Source organism: Marmota monax, unplaced genomic scaffold (genome assembly GCF_021218885.2).
Source record: "Marmota monax isolate L192 unplaced genomic scaffold, Marmota_monax_Labrador192_F-V1.1 WCK01_AAM20220418_F8-fsc00029, whole genome shotgun sequence".
Taxonomy (NCBI): Eukaryota; Metazoa; Chordata; class Mammalia; order Rodentia; family Sciuridae; genus Marmota; species Marmota monax.
This window is the reverse complement of record NW_026693024.1, coordinates 7,903,563-7,921,526: the sequence shown is the minus strand read 5'-3', so window position 1 is coordinate 7,921,526 and position 17,964 is coordinate 7,903,563. Positions and strand designations below refer to the sequence as shown.

Genomic DNA, 17,964 nt, shown 5'->3' with positions numbered 1-17,964 from the left:
CGGCAGAGGCGGATAGTAATGCCTCGCCTGTCAATCAATACTGTTGGCAAAATGCCAGGGGCCATACAGACTCGGCCGTGGCTCTCAGCATCTCCCCCTTTTTGTTTAATTAAACAACAAGCAATGTGGCTTAGGGACCGTGCCTGTTAGGCAGTCCAATTCAACATATGGTCCTTACCCGTCATCGGATGAACTGACCTCTAGGCGTCAGCCTCCTGTCTTAGGTTGGTACCACTGCAGTTGGATCATACCCGTCACTGACTACCGGTCCAGCATACAGCCATACTTGTGGATAGGCCTTTGCACCAGTGGGGGGGTGAGGTTCTTTGCCTCACCTCTGTTGGCCCCCAAATTTTAGACCATCACTAGTAGAAGGGAGGAGGATGCAAAATGCCATGACACTAAGCCAATTGAGGGCTCCTTTGAAAAATTGTACCACCGGTGACACCATCAGCAAAAATACTCCAGCACTACCACAATTCGCTGTACCAACAGATAGTTCACAATGCATACAAGTGATACATAGTCCAGGCAAGGTCTGCAAGCAATTCAAAGCAGAGGAATCTGTCAATATGTCCATTTCCTCCCAAAGTAAATCAACTCCTTAATTGAGCATTACTTGTTAAGTTATTATTCATTGATGCATCAGTTTTTACAGTTTGTTGTGATAACTATCGAAGAAGCTGTAGTTTGGTTTTATCTTTGTCTTCACCGGCACTGGGATGAAGATAGGAATTCTGGCAATGATGCTAAGAAAAAAATTATGTAACATTCCAACAGGCACTAAGAAAACAATTTTTTGAACAATTTACATTATCCTGAACAGAATTATTAAATATAATGAGAAGGAAAGGTGAAAGTAAACAAACAGATCTGTTAACCTCCTTATTTGTTCACATATTAAAACAATTTTCAACAGCTGTTTACCCAATCTAAATTAAACCATTAAAATCACGTGAATAAAAATATTCGGATCCATTTATTCATGAGCGCTCCTCATATATGATATATGGACATACGCACAGACAGACATACAACACAAAACAGAAGTGTGCACACATAACATACAACACATAAGACAATAGTAAAGGCCTTGTAGCTTTACCTAGGTGAAATCTCCATTGCAATGCTTAAAAACTCCACAGTCAAAAAATAAAACTGATCAGAAAAACATTAACCTAGGTCTGTATGAGCTCAAAAATAAAATAGAACTTTATGATGTGGGAAAAGGCAAATAATAAAATAGATATTGAAAAAAGCATCCTGGTTAATCACTGTCGCAGATGTAAGAATAGCCAAACTGGAGTTCTGGATATCAGCTGTTATGGATTTGAGTCAAATCATCTTCCTTTTGGCCTGTAGAAATTGTTTTAGTTAATCTCTCTGGAATCCAAATCGGCTGCTGTTTTCCCTGTGGAAAAACACAAACAGAACCCCGACTCCAGACAATCACTGGGTCAGGACCTTTCCATTGTCCTGTTAGAATATCCTTCCAAAGTACCTTAGGCTTATGTACATTTTTTGGACACATATGCCTTTCCGCAGCACTAAGCCCTGAGGAATCCAAATTTAAAAAGTTTAGAGTAAAAAGGGTTATTTTAAGTTTATCTTTGGGTGACATATACCCCTTTCCAATTCCCTCTTTTTGCTTTAGTAAGTACATTTTAATAGTTTGATGAGCTCTTTCAACTATGCCTTGTCCCTGTGGATTGTATGGAATTCCTGTTATAAGAGTAATGCCAAATGATGAGCAAAATTGTTTAAAAGAGGTAGAAGTATAACCAGGACCATTATCTGTTTTTAACTGTTTTGGAACGCCCACAGTGGCAAAATTTTGTAAGCAATGAGCTATAACATCTTTAGTTTTTTCTCCGGAATGAAGGGAGCCCATCAAAAATCCGGAAGAAGTATCAACTGTAACATGCAAATATTTTAATTTTCCAAATTGTGGCAAGTGTGTGACGTCCATCTGCCAAATATGGTTAGGTATTAGTCCTCTAGGATTGACTCCAAGATTAACTTGTGGTAAAAAGGTCACACAATTTTGACATTGTTTTATTATTTGTCTAGCTTGTTCCTTAGTTATTTTAAAACGCTTTTGTAAAGTATTAGCATTGACATGGAACCTTTTATGAAAATGTGTAGCTTCTTCTAGTGTAGAGAAAATATGTATGTCATGTGTAGTTTTATCTGCTAAATCGTTGCCCAAACTAAGGGCTCCAGGCAATCCTGTATGTGCTCTGATATGTCCTATAAAGAATGGATCTTTTCTGTCCCAGATTAGACTTTGTATAGCAGAAAACAAAGAGAAAACAGTAGAGGAAGGGGAAATCCTACCAGCATCTTCAAGGGATACTATAGCATTAACTACATACTGACTATCAGAGAATAAATTAAATACAGAATCTTTAAACATCACAAAAGCTTGTAAAACTGCATTAAGCTCTACCTTTTGAGCTGATTGTTTGGGTACTAAAAATGTAAAAGTTTGATCAGGGGTAACTACTGCTGCTGTACCATTATTTGACCCATCAGTGAATACATTTGGAGCATTCATGATAGGGGTTTTTCTTGTCATTTTTGGAAAAACTACAGGATGCGAAGACCAAAAAGACAACAAAGGATTAGATGGTAAGTGATTATCAAATGAAACATTAGATTTACACATGATTATTGCCCAAGTATTTAACTCATTAGCTAACTCATCAATTTGATACATAGTATATGGAGTAATAATTTTATTGGGAGAAATTCCAAACACTCCCTTTGCTGCTTTTATTCCTTTGAGTATTAATTGTCCTACAGCCTCAGGATACCTAGTAAGAATAGTGTTAGGAGAATAAGATAAATGTATCCACAATAATGGACCTTCTTGCCAAAATACTCCTGTAGGAATATTTTTTGTTGGTATTACAATAAATAATAAAGGCAAAGTTATATCAATTCTATCCAAATGCATATTTTCCATATATGTTTCAATAATTTTTAATGCCTTTCTTGCTTCAGGCGTTAACATGCGGGGTGAATTTGGATCTGATGGACCTTTTAGGATATCAAATAAAGGTCCCAACTCTCCTGTTGGTATGCCTAGATAAGGCCTTATCCAATTTATGTCTCCTAATAACTTTTGAAAGTCGTTAAGTGATTTGAGTTGATCTACTCGTATTTGAATTTTTGGTGGACGGACCATGGTTGAGGATAATAGAACTCCTAAATAATTAATTGGAAAATTTAATTGTACTTTATCTATGGCTATCTCTAGATTATAATTTTTTAATAAATTTGTAAGTGTGGCATAACATTCTAGCAATGTGTTTTTATCTTTGTGTGCTAACAATACATCATCCATATAGTGAAATATTTGTAGTTTAGGATTTTGATTTCTAAGTGGCTGGATTGCTTTGTTAACATAAATTTGACACATAGTTGGGCTGTTAGCCATCCCTTGAGGGAGTACTTTCCATTCATATCTCTGATCAGGACCTTCATGATTCAGTGCAGGGATAGTAAATGCAAAATGTGGACTATCCTCAGGATGAATTGGAATTGAAAAAAAACAATCTTTAATATCTATAGCTAAAACGTACCAGGTTTTTGGCAAAGCAGACAATTGAGGAATCCCTGATTGAGCAGGTCCCATAATAACCATCTCATTATTAATGGCTCTTAAATCTTGCAATAATCTCCATTTACCAGATTTCTTTTTAATGACAAAAATGGGAGTATTGTAAGGAGATACGGAAGGTTGTATATGTCCCTCCGCTAATTGTTGTTTGACCAGGTCATGGGCTGCTTGTATCTTTTCTTTAGTCAGGGGCCACTGAGGAACCCATACTGGTCTATCTGATTTCCAAGTAATTTTTATTGCCTCAGTGACCCCTTCTGAAAACCCAGTCCATGTCTATTTATTCCCTGATCTATTTGAATTGGTGCTGCTATGCCTTGTTCTCCTAATCTTTTTTCTTTCCTGAAACCTTGTATAGCCCTAATAGTGGGCGCATTTGGATTGATGTTATTTGTTAATGTCAAACCTAATTGATCTAGGACATCTCGTCCCCATAAATTTATAGGAAGATGATCCAATACATATGGCTGTATAGTTCCTTCACATCCTTCAGGATCCTTCCAATCTAATACCATTGCACTTCTATGGGGATTAGTCGCCACTCCTAGGCCTCGAAGCGTTTGAGTGGCTTGTTGTAACGGCCAATGTTTTGGCCATTCTTGACGAGATATGATGCTAAGGTCTGCACCTGTATCCAGTAGTCCATTAAATTCATGTCCTTGAATATTTAGTTTTAGCATGGGACGAGAATCTAAATTTAAAGACAGCATAGCCCAATCTACACCTGTGGAGCCTAATCCCCTGGAACCTCTTTCTATAGTACTACTGGAAAATTTATCATGTAGGCTGGGTATTATTAATAACTGTGCTCTTCTATCTCCTGGTGAAATTACTGATATACCCTTTGGAGAACTAGCTATAATTTTTATTTCACCTTCATAATCGGGATCAATTACCCCAGGACTTATCATAAGTCCTTTTAGCGTAGAAGAACTGCGTCCTAATAATAAGCCTACTGTTCCTTGGGGAAGAGGTCCTTTTACTCCTGTGGGAATGATTTGAACTCCCATCTCTGGAGTTAGTACTGCTCTGGCGGAGGCGCAGATGTCCAACCCTGCGCTTCCTCTGGTTCGTCTGATGAGAGATCTGATGGATAATGTGTCCTGGGCACTACCCTGATGGTGTTGCTGGGTTCCTCCATGGTGTTTCTGGGTTCCTCCAGTGCCCCGTACATTTGTGGTGGTGGGCCCCGGAGCATTGGGACCCCCTGTCCGTTTTTTGGCAATGGAGCTCGATGCCTTTCTCCATGATATCGTGGGTAAACACTTGGTCCTTGTCTGTTTTTTGATAATGGAATACCCTCTATGGTGGTTTGAGAACGGCATTCATTAGCCCAATGTTTCCCTCTACGGCATCGTGGGCAAATACCCGGTATTCTATTCATTTGATATCTAGCTTTGTTAAACCCTCCTCCTATGGGGCAACTCCTTTTAAAATGTCCTGTTTGATCACAATTATAGCATGTTTTTGGCCTGGCATCTAAAGCCTGTTGTACTGCTGCTAAGACTTGCCCTTGTTCATTAATGTCTCTACATAATTTAATATATGTGTTTAAATCTTCATGTCTCCATGGTCTAATGACCTCTCTGCAACAACGATTTGCTTGGTCATAAGCCAGTTGTTTTATAAATGGCATTGCCTGTTTTGTATCCCCAAAAATTCTGGAAGCTGCTTGAATAAGCCTATCTACAAATTCAGCGTAAGGTTCATTAGTTCCTTGTATTACCTTAGATAATTGACCTTGTAAACCTCCATGCCCCTGTAAAGTTTTCCATGCCCTAACCGCATCTACAGCAATTTGTGCGTATACACCAGGATCATATTCAATTTGTTGCCATTGACCCTCATAAGGTCCTTTTCCTAACAACATATCTAGATTTCTTTGAGGGTAACCGGCTGCTGCATTTCGTCTAGCTGTCTCCCTGCAAAATTCCTCATTGGCAACCTTCCATAACAAATATTGTCCTCCATTTAGCACAGATTTACACATACTAGCCCAATCTGCTGGCGTCATGTCCAAGTTGGTAATGGATTCGACCATGCTTACAGTGAACGGTGCTTGAGGACCATAGGTTGTTACAGCCTCCTTTAACTGCTTCACTGTTTTGAAATCTAAAGCACGGTGAATTCGCTGCCCTCCTGCCTGCTAAAGTACAGGGCATGCTAATCTTTGAGGTCCTGTCTCAGGATCCCATCTATCAACTACGGGGTTTGAGGGCCACTCAGCTATCTCCATAGGGGGAGCTGTTGGTTGAATTACGCCCTCTGGTGATAGAACGGTGTTAGTAGCAGCCTCCTGTTGTAGCTTTTTCCCTAATAGCTGTTTCTCCTCTAAGCTTTCTTCCTTTAAATTTTCTTCCTCTGTCTGACTAGCTTGAGAGACCTTCTCTTTTGCTTGATCTAAAATGTCTTTCTCCATGGTCTGAACCTCTAACAATTTACTTAACACTCTTTCAGTTTGTTTTTTACTAATTTCTAATCTGTTATAAAGATAACACAACCCAGTAAGATAACACAAAACAAAACCGAAACAGAATGAAACAAAAATGGAACAAAAAATCGTTGTATCAATTTTCCTATTTTCTTGACATGTGCATTTGTGGTCTATTTCTATCTCTTCCTCAGGGGCGAACAACTTCAAACCTTGAGCCAACCATTTTTCCCAATCTGCCTGAGAAAATTCTAGGGATAGGCAGCTTGAAACAAACACAAAACAAATCAAAACAAGAACACATTGTTTTTTAAAATGGTCACCCATTCTCTCGCCTTCCCTTAGGGGCAAGCAATTTCACTTACCCCGAAGCTTCAGACGTCCCCTGTACGGGCCACCAAATGCCGCAGTCTGGCTGGGCACAAATCACGAGCCACTGAAGCAGGAACAAACTTTATTTTTAAACTGCAGGAAAACACTTCACACAGCTCCCGGGGAATCCTCCCGAACGCGCCAGGAGGCTTGTCCAGGAAGCCCCAGCCGGAAATATCTCTCCCGGAAATCCCTCCTCCTGCACTTCCCCAACCAATGGGAACTCTCGGGGAATCCCCGGAAATCCCCACGAGAACTCCAAAATAGTGCGAGAACTCAAAAGTTGCGGCAGAGGCGGATAGTAATGCCTCGCCTGTCAATCAATACTGTTGGCAAAATGCCAGGGGCCATACAGACTCGGCCGTGGCTCTCAGCACATGGTCCCACGTGTATGTGGAATCTAAAAAGTCGAACAAACGAAGGCAGAGAATAAATGGGTTGGTGACCAGAGGTAGAGTGGTGGGAAATGCGGAGATGTTGGTGAAGGGTACAAAATCTCAACTGTAAGATGAATATGTCTTAGAGACCTAATGTCCTCTGTGGTGACTATAGTTAATAATGCTGCATTGTATCCTTGAAGTTGACTAAGATGGTAGATCTTAAGTGTTCTTACCACAAAGTGATAACTATGTGAGATGATGGATGTGTTAAATAGCTTGATTGTGGTAATCATTTTGTAATGACTTGTACAGTCATCCTTGGTACACACACAGATGATGGCCTACAGTACCCCTCCCTCCCCACCCTGTGGATGTCAAAATCCTCAGATGCTCAAGTTTCTCCTAGGAAAATGGCATAGTATTTGCATAGAACCTATGTGCATCCTCCTGGATGACTTATAATACGCAATACAACGTGAATGCCATGTCAATAGTTGTTATACAGCGTTGTTTAGGGAATAGCAATAAGAAAAAAAATTTGCACGTGTTCAATATGGATCCACTTTAAAAATATATTCTTCATCTGAGGATGGTTCAGTCTGGGAATGCAGAGCCCATGGATAAGGAGGAAGGAGGGCTGATATGTATCAAAGAGTCACATTGTGATTCTTAAATGTCCATTCTTTAAATGTGTATAATTTTATTTGCCTATTTTATATACCTCGATTAAGTTATAAAAATTTAATTCAAGACAAAAGACAAAGAACATATTTGATGTCAGGAAGTTACAGCTGCTTCTCTGTTCATTTACGGAGGCTAACAGGCAAAGCAATTATGTTAATCTCCCTTTGTTTTCTACAGTTCTGGGGATCAAACCCAAGCGTGATCTACCTCTGAGCTTCATCCTAGCCTTTTTACTTTTATTTTGAGACAGAGTCTTGCTAAATTGCTGAGGCTGACCTCCAGCTTGCAATCCTCCTATCTCAGCCTCCTGAGTAGCTGGGATTACAGGCAGGAGCCACGGTGCCTAGATCTCCCTTTGTTTTTGATTAATTGGTATCGCTCAAATGGTGGAGCCTCCCTACACGCAGTTATAGTGACATGTGTTCTTGTCTGTCTTCCCTGCTAGACGGCGGTTATTTACGTAGGGTTCATCTATGTTAGTAAGGACTTCACCTTGCATTTGTTCCTCTTTTGCCAGAGACCTGCCTTCCTCATCCATCAGATCACTTAACCCTTGCACTTGAAGGTCAAGTGAGCACTGTCATTATATACTCATGTGACAGTGAGGATTAAATGCCTTGCCTCAGGTGGAACAGGACAGTGGTTTCAGCTACTGGTTGTGCTCGCTGCTCTACCTGTGGTCTTTGGTAGGCTACCTGACCTCTGTAAGCCTTGGCCTTCTCATGAACAAAAAGGACACCTCATACAATTTCCTTGAGAGTTGAGATTGTTTATATCTAAAACTTTTAGCACAGTACCTTTCAGAGAGCAAACGCCCACATTCATGCTGTGAGCAGAAAATCTGAGCCTTCCTCTTCTGACATTATCCATTATTATTTACTGAGCAATTACTAGATGTTTGGTCTTGGGCCGTGTGCTTTGCCTCAGCTCATTTTTGCAAAATCCTATGAGCTCTTTTTTTCCTTTTCTGTTTTATAGATTGAGGAAACCCAGACCCAGAGAGGTCTGGGTTCCTTTACCAAGGACACGGGGCTGTTAAGTGACACGGCCAGTATTTACAGCCATATCTTGCTAACTTGCATGTTTGTGCTTGTTACCATGACCCCAAGTTGCCTTCCCAGGTTTTCTGGCTTCTGATCCCCTGAGCTCAGCTCTGGATTCAAAGGGGCAAGAACAACCTCTGAGGTTCTGCCCATGTTCCTTTTGGCTTGGTTTACTTCCAAGTCACTCAAGGGTGTAAAGGCGATATGAGCTACGGCTGGAAAATAGCGAGTGGACGAGCTCCCAGGGCCTTCCTCTCTCCACACAGAGGAGGCCTGGTGGCCAGCTCGGCTCAGAGCAGATAAGGGGTCTTCTGACTGCTGGACGAGGGGCTGGCCCAGCTGCAGGCCTGTGAAGTAAGTCTGTTCCTTGCCGGCTCCCACTGCTTCTGCCGGCAGCAGGTGACCCGGACCCAGCTCACTTGCCCTTAGATGACACTGCAGATCTCACCTGTGGAGGCTGGAGGTGTGGCCTAGTGGCAGAGCTGGTGCTTAGCACGTGTGAGGCTCTGGGTTTGATTCCCAGCACCTGCTTCCCCAAATCACCCGTGAGTGAATACGTGAGCCGAGCCCCAGGTTCTATGTGCACTGTGGGTGGAAGGGATCTTAAAGAGGCAGATTTGAAAGGATGCAAAAAGGATTCTAGGCCCTAACCAGAGCTGGCTTCCCTCAAAAGTATGTTGTTTAGGAGCTTAAAAAAAAAAAAAGGCTAATATTAATAATATTGACTGATCATTAGGGATTCTTCAGATGTATTTAACATGTTTCTTCATAAATCTTTATGAAGCTACCCTGAGAAAGATCTTCTGATGGGGTGCAGAATATGATAATTACTAGAGATGATTGAAGATGTACACACATTGGCTTCAGTTGAAACCTGGCTCTCCATCCTCTGCAGGACTTCTGCGAAGGAGCTGGGAGAGGGAGAATACAGCCTTCCTTCCCCAGCCCCCAGCTGTTGAGAACTTAACCTTTGAATTTAAGATCACAGTCATCCTTACGTATCTGCAGGTCCCACATCTGTGGGTTCAACCAACTGTGGATCAAAGATGTTCGAAAAATAGTTGTATCTGTACTAAACATGCAGAGAACTGTTCTAGCCTTTTTTCTAAATGATACAATATGACAACTATCAACATAGCATTTATAGGGTATCAGGTTTTATAAGTCATCTAGAGATGATTTGTATAGATTCTATGCAAATATTATGCTAATTTCTATAAGGAACTCGAGCATCTTCAGATTTTGGTATCCATGGGGCTGATACCAAGGGATGAATGTATTTCTCCAATTCAAAGTTTGAAACTATAAACTTTAGAAAATTGCTCTTGCCCAAGATTATCACACATTGCCATATAATTTTTTTTTTTTGTGACCTGCAACTTAAAGAGAACTGGATTTATATTTAACTTTGACTTATCCAGTCACCAGGGACCACTCTTCCTCTCTCAGACTCTTGAGTTTTTCTCTCTTGGCAGAAGGAAAGCTGTCTGCATTTGGCCTGTTCTCTCTGACCAAAGTGGCTCAGTGTCTTCTGCAGGTAAGTGGGTTCAAGGTTACATTTAAGATGGCGTGTACTTGCTGCCTTGAAAACATTTAAATTGATTATTTGCAAGTGTGTTTTTGGCCATAGGCTAAAATGATGAGAGTCTGGAAATCAGATTAGCGCAGAAGCAAATCAGATTTTTGAAGTATGTATTCTATCTTCAGGACTTCAAACTTGGGGAGGGAACCATTTAAAGAATTGAGTATACTTTCTTTCTTTCCTTTTTATTGAGATATTTGACAGCACGTGAGCAACACCTGAATCAGATTCTTCTGTGGTGCTGAGGATGGAACCCAGGGCCTCCCATGCTGGATGAGCGCTCAGCCACTGAGCCAACTTCCGAGGCCTGAAGCAGAGTGTCCATCCCGGATTCTCACGCGTGGCTTTGATTGTGTTTGTGCTTCTAAAGGAATCGATGCTCAAGTGGGGCCAGGTGAATTCATGCACAATGTGACCTCAATTGCTTTTTGTTTCGTTGTGGCAAATATATATATAACTTGAATTGTGTCATCCTAACCATTTAAAGTGCCCAGTTCAGTGGCATTAGGTAATTCATGTACAACCATCAACACCCTCCATCTCCAGAACTTTATCATCACCTCAGACTGAAACTGTATCCATTAAACATTAATTTTTCATTCCTTCTCCCCCAACCCCTGGCTACCATCTCTCTGAATTGGATGGCAGGAGGTACCCAGGCAAGTAGAATCATACAGTAGCTGTCTTTTGTGTCTGGCTGACTTAACTTAGCATAATGCCCCCCTGGTTCATCCATGCCATGGCATGGTGTCAGAATTTCCTTTCTCAAAGAGGCTAAGATCCAGCACATGTATATACTGCACACTACACTTTCTTTTTCTTCTCCTTTTTTTTTTTTGGTACTGGGGATTGAACTCAGGGTACTTGACCACTGAGCCTCATCCCCAGCCCTATTTTGTATTTTACTAAGAGGGTCTCATTGAGTTGCTCAGTGCCTTGCTGTTGCTGAGGATGGCTTTGAACTCACCATCCTCCTGCCTTAGCCTCCTGAGCTGCTGGTACACCCCGCCTCGCCTCTACCACATGTTCTTCATTCACCTACCAGTGCATCTTTTGGCTCTTGTGAGTAATGCTGTCACGAACATGAGTGTGCAAATATCTGTTCAAGTCCCTGCTTCAGTCTTGCTCATTTTTATGTCCTGTGTCATCTTTAGCACTGATGAGTAAAACTCTTTCCATTCTCGCAGAGTAGCCCTTTGGGGGTACTCTTTTAATATTCTGTATTCTATAGCAAAGCGAAAAAAAAAAAAAAGATTGGAAAATGTTGCTGACAATCAACTTGTAGGACAAGTTATTTTTCTTTTTGCAGGAATCTTGCTGTTAAAGCACCCTTTTGTAATCCCATTTCAGGGCACACTGAGCAGTTGATCTGTTTACTGGCCGACATGTGGTTTGGAGGGGAGGCTGTGGAGGGTGGAGTGACCCACTCTGGCTTGATGCTGGGGCTCTGCCAGCTCATCTGTGTCTTTAAAACATTCTGCACATGTTCACTTGAGACTGGCACCTGCCCTGCGCCATCACCCTCTGTCACTTCCTTCCCTGTATTTCAAATTGAGCTTTCAATGTCCTGCCCAGATGCCTGGTTAAGAAGTCATAGGATTAAAAAACCAAAAAACCAAAATAATCCCCCCACCCCACAAGACACCCAGCACCTAAAGAATAACCCAGTTCTACGAACTCATTGTAAAACGTTTGGCTTTATTTGGGTCTCAACCATGATGCCCCAAACCCCACGGGGCTTTCTCTCTGGGGATCTTTCTGCGTTTTGGCTTCCCTGGGGCCCCACACACTCGGTTTGGTGGGCTAGTTCTGCCTTGTGTTTCATCACAGGAAAGTTATTCTGGGTCTCAAAAAGGCCTCGTAAATCTGCTCCCCAGATGGAAGTCTCCAGTAAAAATCTCCTCTCTTTGTGCATCTCTCAAATTCCTCTTTAATTTAATTCAACAAATGAATAATCAAATGGGGTGTGAGATAAGCTGTAATCCCCCCCAAAAAAAAAAAATTTTGTTTTTAAACAAGCACTATTGTGAATTTGACCACTTTCCTTAGTTTATGATTAGCCAAGTATGCAGCAGGCGAACGGGTGATTCCTCAGGAAGGCAGTCAAGGGTAAGCTGAAGGTCATTAACCAGTGCACAGCACTGGGTAGGCAAAATGTTACTGGATCCTAGCATATTTGTTATTCCTTTCTTAAAAGGAACTTCATAACACAAGTTTGAGTTTATAAGAGGCTGAGATATAATTTCTCTTTAAAGAGACAGGTTAAGGGATAGGTAGGCCCCAGGGTCAAGGGCACAGGGATCAGCATTGTGACCTTGGAGTGGAGAACTAGACCTGACACGGGTCTTAGGACTTTTGTTCTGCTCCCAAGCAGGAGAGATGACATGGGGAGGTGCTGCTTGTGTGACTAGGCCTGGTGACTTGGTGGGTTGATGGCACCTTTTGGGCAGCCTGTGGATGTCTGCCCTGAAACCCAACGGAAGCATTCCTTCCTCCCTCCCTCTCCCCACATGCACAGCTGAGGCTGGGTTTCCCCTCTTCTGTACATGCTTCTGCTTTGGATTATGGGCATAAGAAACACACAGTGTTCTTTCTACAAGTACACACTTTTTTTTAAAGCCTTTTATATGTTTTTTTAAAATATATGTTTTTGCAGGGTGTGGTGGTGCATACTTTTAATCCCAGTGGCTCAGGAGGCTGAGGCAGAAGATCTGCAGGTTGAAAGCCACCCTTAGCAACATAACGAGGTCCTAAGCAACTTGGAGAGACCCTGTCTCAAAATAAAAATAAGTTAATTTATTGTGGCTCAGTGGTTAGGCACTCCTGGGTTCAATCCCTGGAAGAAAAATTTTTTCAAAAGTAATAATTCTATAATTTTTTTAGAAATTATTTTTTTAAAAAAATAATGTTTATAATTTTTCCAAAAATTATAAGAGCCTCCCAGGTAGGTTGAAACAAAACAACACAGAACAGCAAATAAAAAGTACTTCAACCCCTCCTATCCCTCCTGGTTTCTCCCCACTCTCCCAAACCCATAATCATGGAATTGCACATGAACCCTCTGTATTCTTATTTTATAGAAATATTTTATGAATTGCATAGCAGGTGGTTTTGCTTTAGAGATCTGGAGTCATCGTACAGCTGCCGTTGCTTCTGGGTTTCAGTTACCCATGGTCAATAGGCATCCTTGTCCTGGCCTGTCATCAGAAGGTCCACAGTAGCCTACGCTATGTCTCCATGTCTGGGTCTTTCCCTTCAGTGCATCTTATCACGAGGGCATCGCATCATCTCACACCGTCACAGGGAGAAGAAGAGTGAGTTCAGTATAAGGAGATGATTTGGGGGGAGAAAAAGAGAGTGACTATATTCACATACCTTTCATTACAGTATGTTGCTATAATTGTCTTATTGCTATTTTTAATCTCTCACTGTGCCTAATTTAGAAATTAAGCTTTATCATAGGTGTGGGTGTGGATAGGAATAAAAAAGCAGTGGACCATACTGGGCTTGGCACTATCTACAGTTTCAGGTATCTGCTGGAGGTCTGAGGTTAGAGGGGGCTACTGTACATATATTTGTGAATGTTTTTCACTTTTGAGTATAGCATGGACAAGTTTCCAGATCAGTATAGAGACCGAACTCATTTAAGAGGTACGTACCACTACCTATGAAAATTTGCTACCATTTATTCAGACATCCCTGATTGACAGACTTGCAACTTGCTTCCAGGTTTTACTACCAGGAACAATGCTACAACTGGAATCCTGTACATAGAAACACCCAAGCTTTTACTTCTAGAGGATGGATATCTTGCAGTGAGGTTCTGGGGTATGCCCAATTTTAATACATATTGATTGTTGACTTTCCCAAAATTGAGTAGCTCACACCATCGCTGGCAATGGGAGAACACCTTAAACATTTACATTTCCTTTCCTGGGACTGGCCTATTATTTTTCATATTTGGGGGGGGGGTGTATCTTTAAATTATTGATTTATAGCTCTCCAGCTGCCATATCATTATAATATTTCCTTTTAGCCTATTCGTTGTCTTTTGACTTAGTGGTCCACATCTTTTGTCATATGGACACCATGACACCACAGATGACTTTTCTTGTAGTCAAAGCTCTCGATCTGTTTTTGGCTTCTGACACTCTTGCTTAAAACCTTCTCTACTTCAAGCAAGCATCTCTCCCATTCCCCATTTTATTCTAAAACTTCTATTACCTATTTTTGATATCAAAATCCTTACTCTCTGTTGAAATTTATTTTTAAAGAGGAGATGGGAAAGGAGATATGTATAATTAAATTATTTTTTCCCAGATAGTTTCCAGTGATGCCAACAGCATATATGAAGCAATCAATTTCCTCTCTTTAAACTGATGATAAATGCATCATATGGTACTTGTTCTTATTTCTGGGATCCGTTCTTTTCCACTGATCCATTTGTTCCTGTGGCAATTCTACAGAGTTTACAATGGCTTTAATCATTAGTGTCGATGTATGGAAGGGCAAGCTTTCTCATCATTTTAGTTTTAAATATTTTTGGTAACTTCCATGGAAATGTTAACATTATCTAGCACCCAGACATTTTCTTGGTATTCCAATTGGAATTTTTAAAAAATCATCATATCCTTTTAGAAGACATATATTATTTTATTGAGTTTCTCATCCAGGAACATTTTATGTCTTTTAGTAAAATTTTGTAGCCTACTTTGCATAAATTGTATCTATTTCTTGTTACATTGATTCAAAGATATTTTGTGTTTTTTACTATGTTGATTGAGATTATTTTTCAATTTCCTTTTAAAATTATTTATTTATTTATTTATTTTGAGGCAGGGTCTATCTTTGTTGCTCAGACTGGCTTTGAACTCTTGATCTTCCTGCCTCAGCCTTCTGAGTCGCTGGGATTAAATGGGTATATCACCATGTTCAGCACCATTTCATTTCTAAACTGGCTATTACTAACATAAATAAGAACCTTTGAATTTCATAAATTTATTGCATGTAGTTACCTTATCAAATTGTCCTAGTTCTTATAATAGATTTTAAAGATAGAATCTTTCCCTTTTTCAGGTGTAGTCATTTTAATATGTAAACATATTAGTCTTCCGATGGTGAGATTCCTTTTTAAGTTTTCTTGTCTTATCGCATTCGTGAGAACTTGCCAAAGTAGATTGAATAACTTTGGTGAAGAAGACATTTTTGCCCTAGTTCATATTTGAAGGAAACCACTTTGCTATTTCCTTGTTTGATATAATGTCTGTTGGTCTTGAAGCTTTTTGTCACTCTTTAAAAAAAAATTAGGATTGTCTCCTGGATTTTATCAAATGCCTGTTTTTCTTCAATGTGAATATTATTTGTCATCTTTAAAAATAAACCTCTCCCTAAGGGCCCCCACTTTCAATGATGTTGCTATTAGCTGGAAATTGAAAAAATCTCACAGTTAGCAATGGATGTCAAACTCTGGTAACTTGCCACATCCTGTGGAGTCCTGGATGATGTCAGCTTGGAGTTGTCATTTGCATACAGCAAGGAAAGGCACAGCAAGACAGAAACCAGGGACTTACGGGAAGGGTGGAGGTGAGTGTCTTACTTCTGAAGCAGCTGGGGAGACCAGGAAGCAGGAGCAGGGTGAGGAGTGCTGATCACCAGGTGCTATCAATCAACCCGACAGCGTGAACCTGGGCGGCAAGGGTGGGGCGGAGGGTGGAAGCCAGTATGATTCTTCACTAAGCATTGGGTAGAAAACTCCAGAAACCTGTGGAGCAGATACCAAAGTCTGGTGTGAATGACAGCTCAGGCCATGGGCAGGCCAGGTGAGTGAGGCATAGGAATCAGAGGCTGGGGAGTAGGTGTAGGTGATTCCATGGTCGAGCTTAATCTCCCGGGGTTTAGGACTACTGTGAAAGGCTGAAGAACTTGTTTCTTTGTCATATTTTGGGTATTTTTAATTTTATGTTTTCTTTTTAGACTTTTAATTTTTATTTATTTTTCTTGAGACAGGGTCTTGCTGTGTTGCTCAAGCTGGCCTCAAACTCCTGGACTCAAGCCATCCTCCTGCCTCAGCCTCCAGTAGCTGGAACTACAGATACAGGCTGGGGTCATCTTGAAGATAGTTTGGTAGGTTATCTGTGAATAAAATGTATGATGAAAAATTTGAACAACATAGGCATTAGTGCTTCCTGAGTGTTATTGGGTGCTTTCTTCCTTTACAAAAGAAATATTATCTTAAGCCCTCATTTTTTTTTTTTTTTGGTACCAGGGGCACATGACCACTGAGCCACATCCCCAGCCCTATTTTGAATTTTATTTAGAGACAGGGTCTCACTGAGTTGCTTAGTGCCTTACTTATTGCTGAGACTGGCTTTGAACTTGTGATCCTCCTGCCTCAGCCTTCCTAGAAGCTGAGATTTCAGGAGTGTGCCACCGGGTCCGGCCCAAAATTTTAAAATAATCTTGATTCCTAAAAAAAGGGAAATATAAAACATGGATAAAAATGTGATCTAGAAAACAGAAAAATACAAAGAAAAATAAGAATATAACCCATCTTTTAAAGAAAAACTTCAATACATATTTTAGTGCATTTTCATTCAGTCTTTTTTCTGTGATTTGGGATTATAGAGAATCTACATGGATAAAGTTTTTTTTTTCCTTTGTCTTTACTGTTTTCACCCAGAGAAATTTTCTAGTGTCATTAGGGCATATGATCAGGAATATCTACAGTGCTTAGCAGATATGCAAGAAATTGTTTCACTGAATGAATTGTTTCACTGAATATCATAAAAATCTCTGTGAACAGAACTTTTAATAGCTACCTGGAATTTCTCCTCTGTACACACCCTAGTTTATGGAAGCCTTGAGGCAACCCTCTCCTTTCTCTCTAGCCATGTGTCTTCATTGCCTTGACCACCCCAAATTTCTAGAATGTTCTCCACACCCTCCCACTGAGTGCTGGACACTGGCTCCTTCCTCTGCTCTCCATGCCAGGCTAACTCATCCTTTTAGGTTCCACTTTGTAGACGCTCACCTGGCAAGACCGCCATGTCCCCACAGCCATTGGTCAGACTCATCTTGGTCTCCCACACGGTCTCAAAAGATCCCTGAAGTTGGGAATTGTACCTTATTTCTTTGGGGAAATATATCCCAGGTAAAATCGGGGCTTTGTGCAATCATATTCACCAAATCTGTATTTATAAAAGTGAAGAATTAGACGTGTTCTCTCCGCCCACCCAAATAAGGAAGGAGACCTGTAAGCTAAGCCACCCCAAGCCAGGATGGGTCATCCTTGGAACAGCCATAAAAATATTCTTGGGTGGATTCCATTAACAAATGCAAGACGGGATCACAAAGTAACAAGTGGCAAAAACAAATCCTAGTGATGATACATCTGCGAACGTGTGTAGATGTGTCCTATATTGGAAGAGATTCAAGGCATAGATGCTCAGGATAGTTAAGAAAAACTGGGCCAAAAGTCAAATCCCATAATTTAAGCAATAGTAGCAAACTTCACATAGAATTCTTCATGAAAACGAGCACAAAGTTATTGAAATATTGAGCACTGTGTACAACATAAAAAAGCGGAGGACAGGATGTGTCTCAGGGTCTAAGCACCCTTTGGTTCAATCCCCAGTGCCAAAACCAAAAAAGATTACTTGGGAAAAAGTGGAGTGGCTCTTGTTAACTATTCCTCCAACATCCCAATATTCTTGTTGGATATGAAATTTCTTTTCCAATACACTGTGGTGGGTTTGGGCTAAATGTGTTTGCTGATACATAGAAAAGAGCCTTTCAAAGTTCTCCGACTTTGATGTGCCTAAGAATCCCCTGGGGATCCTGACAAAACA

At 40.7% G+C, this 17,964-nt stretch overlaps 1 long non-coding RNA gene across 11 annotated transcripts in view; it reads left to right on the top strand.

The window, feature by feature from the left end:
• LOC124098615 (uncharacterized) overlaps positions 1-17,964 on the top strand; it is a 44,903-nt gene that overhangs the window by 13,185 nt on the left and 13,754 nt on the right. For 8 of the 11 annotated variants that reach the window (XR_009227638.1, XR_009227644.1, XR_009227645.1 and 5 more), the window contains 2 exons: positions 10,011-10,072; positions 10,311-16,240. This is a non-coding gene — a long non-coding RNA (uncharacterized LOC124098615). The remainder of the gene's footprint in view (positions 1-10,010; positions 10,073-10,310; positions 16,241-17,964) is intronic. The other 3 variants (XR_009227647.1, XR_009227643.1, XR_009227639.1) reach the window with 3 other exon arrangements.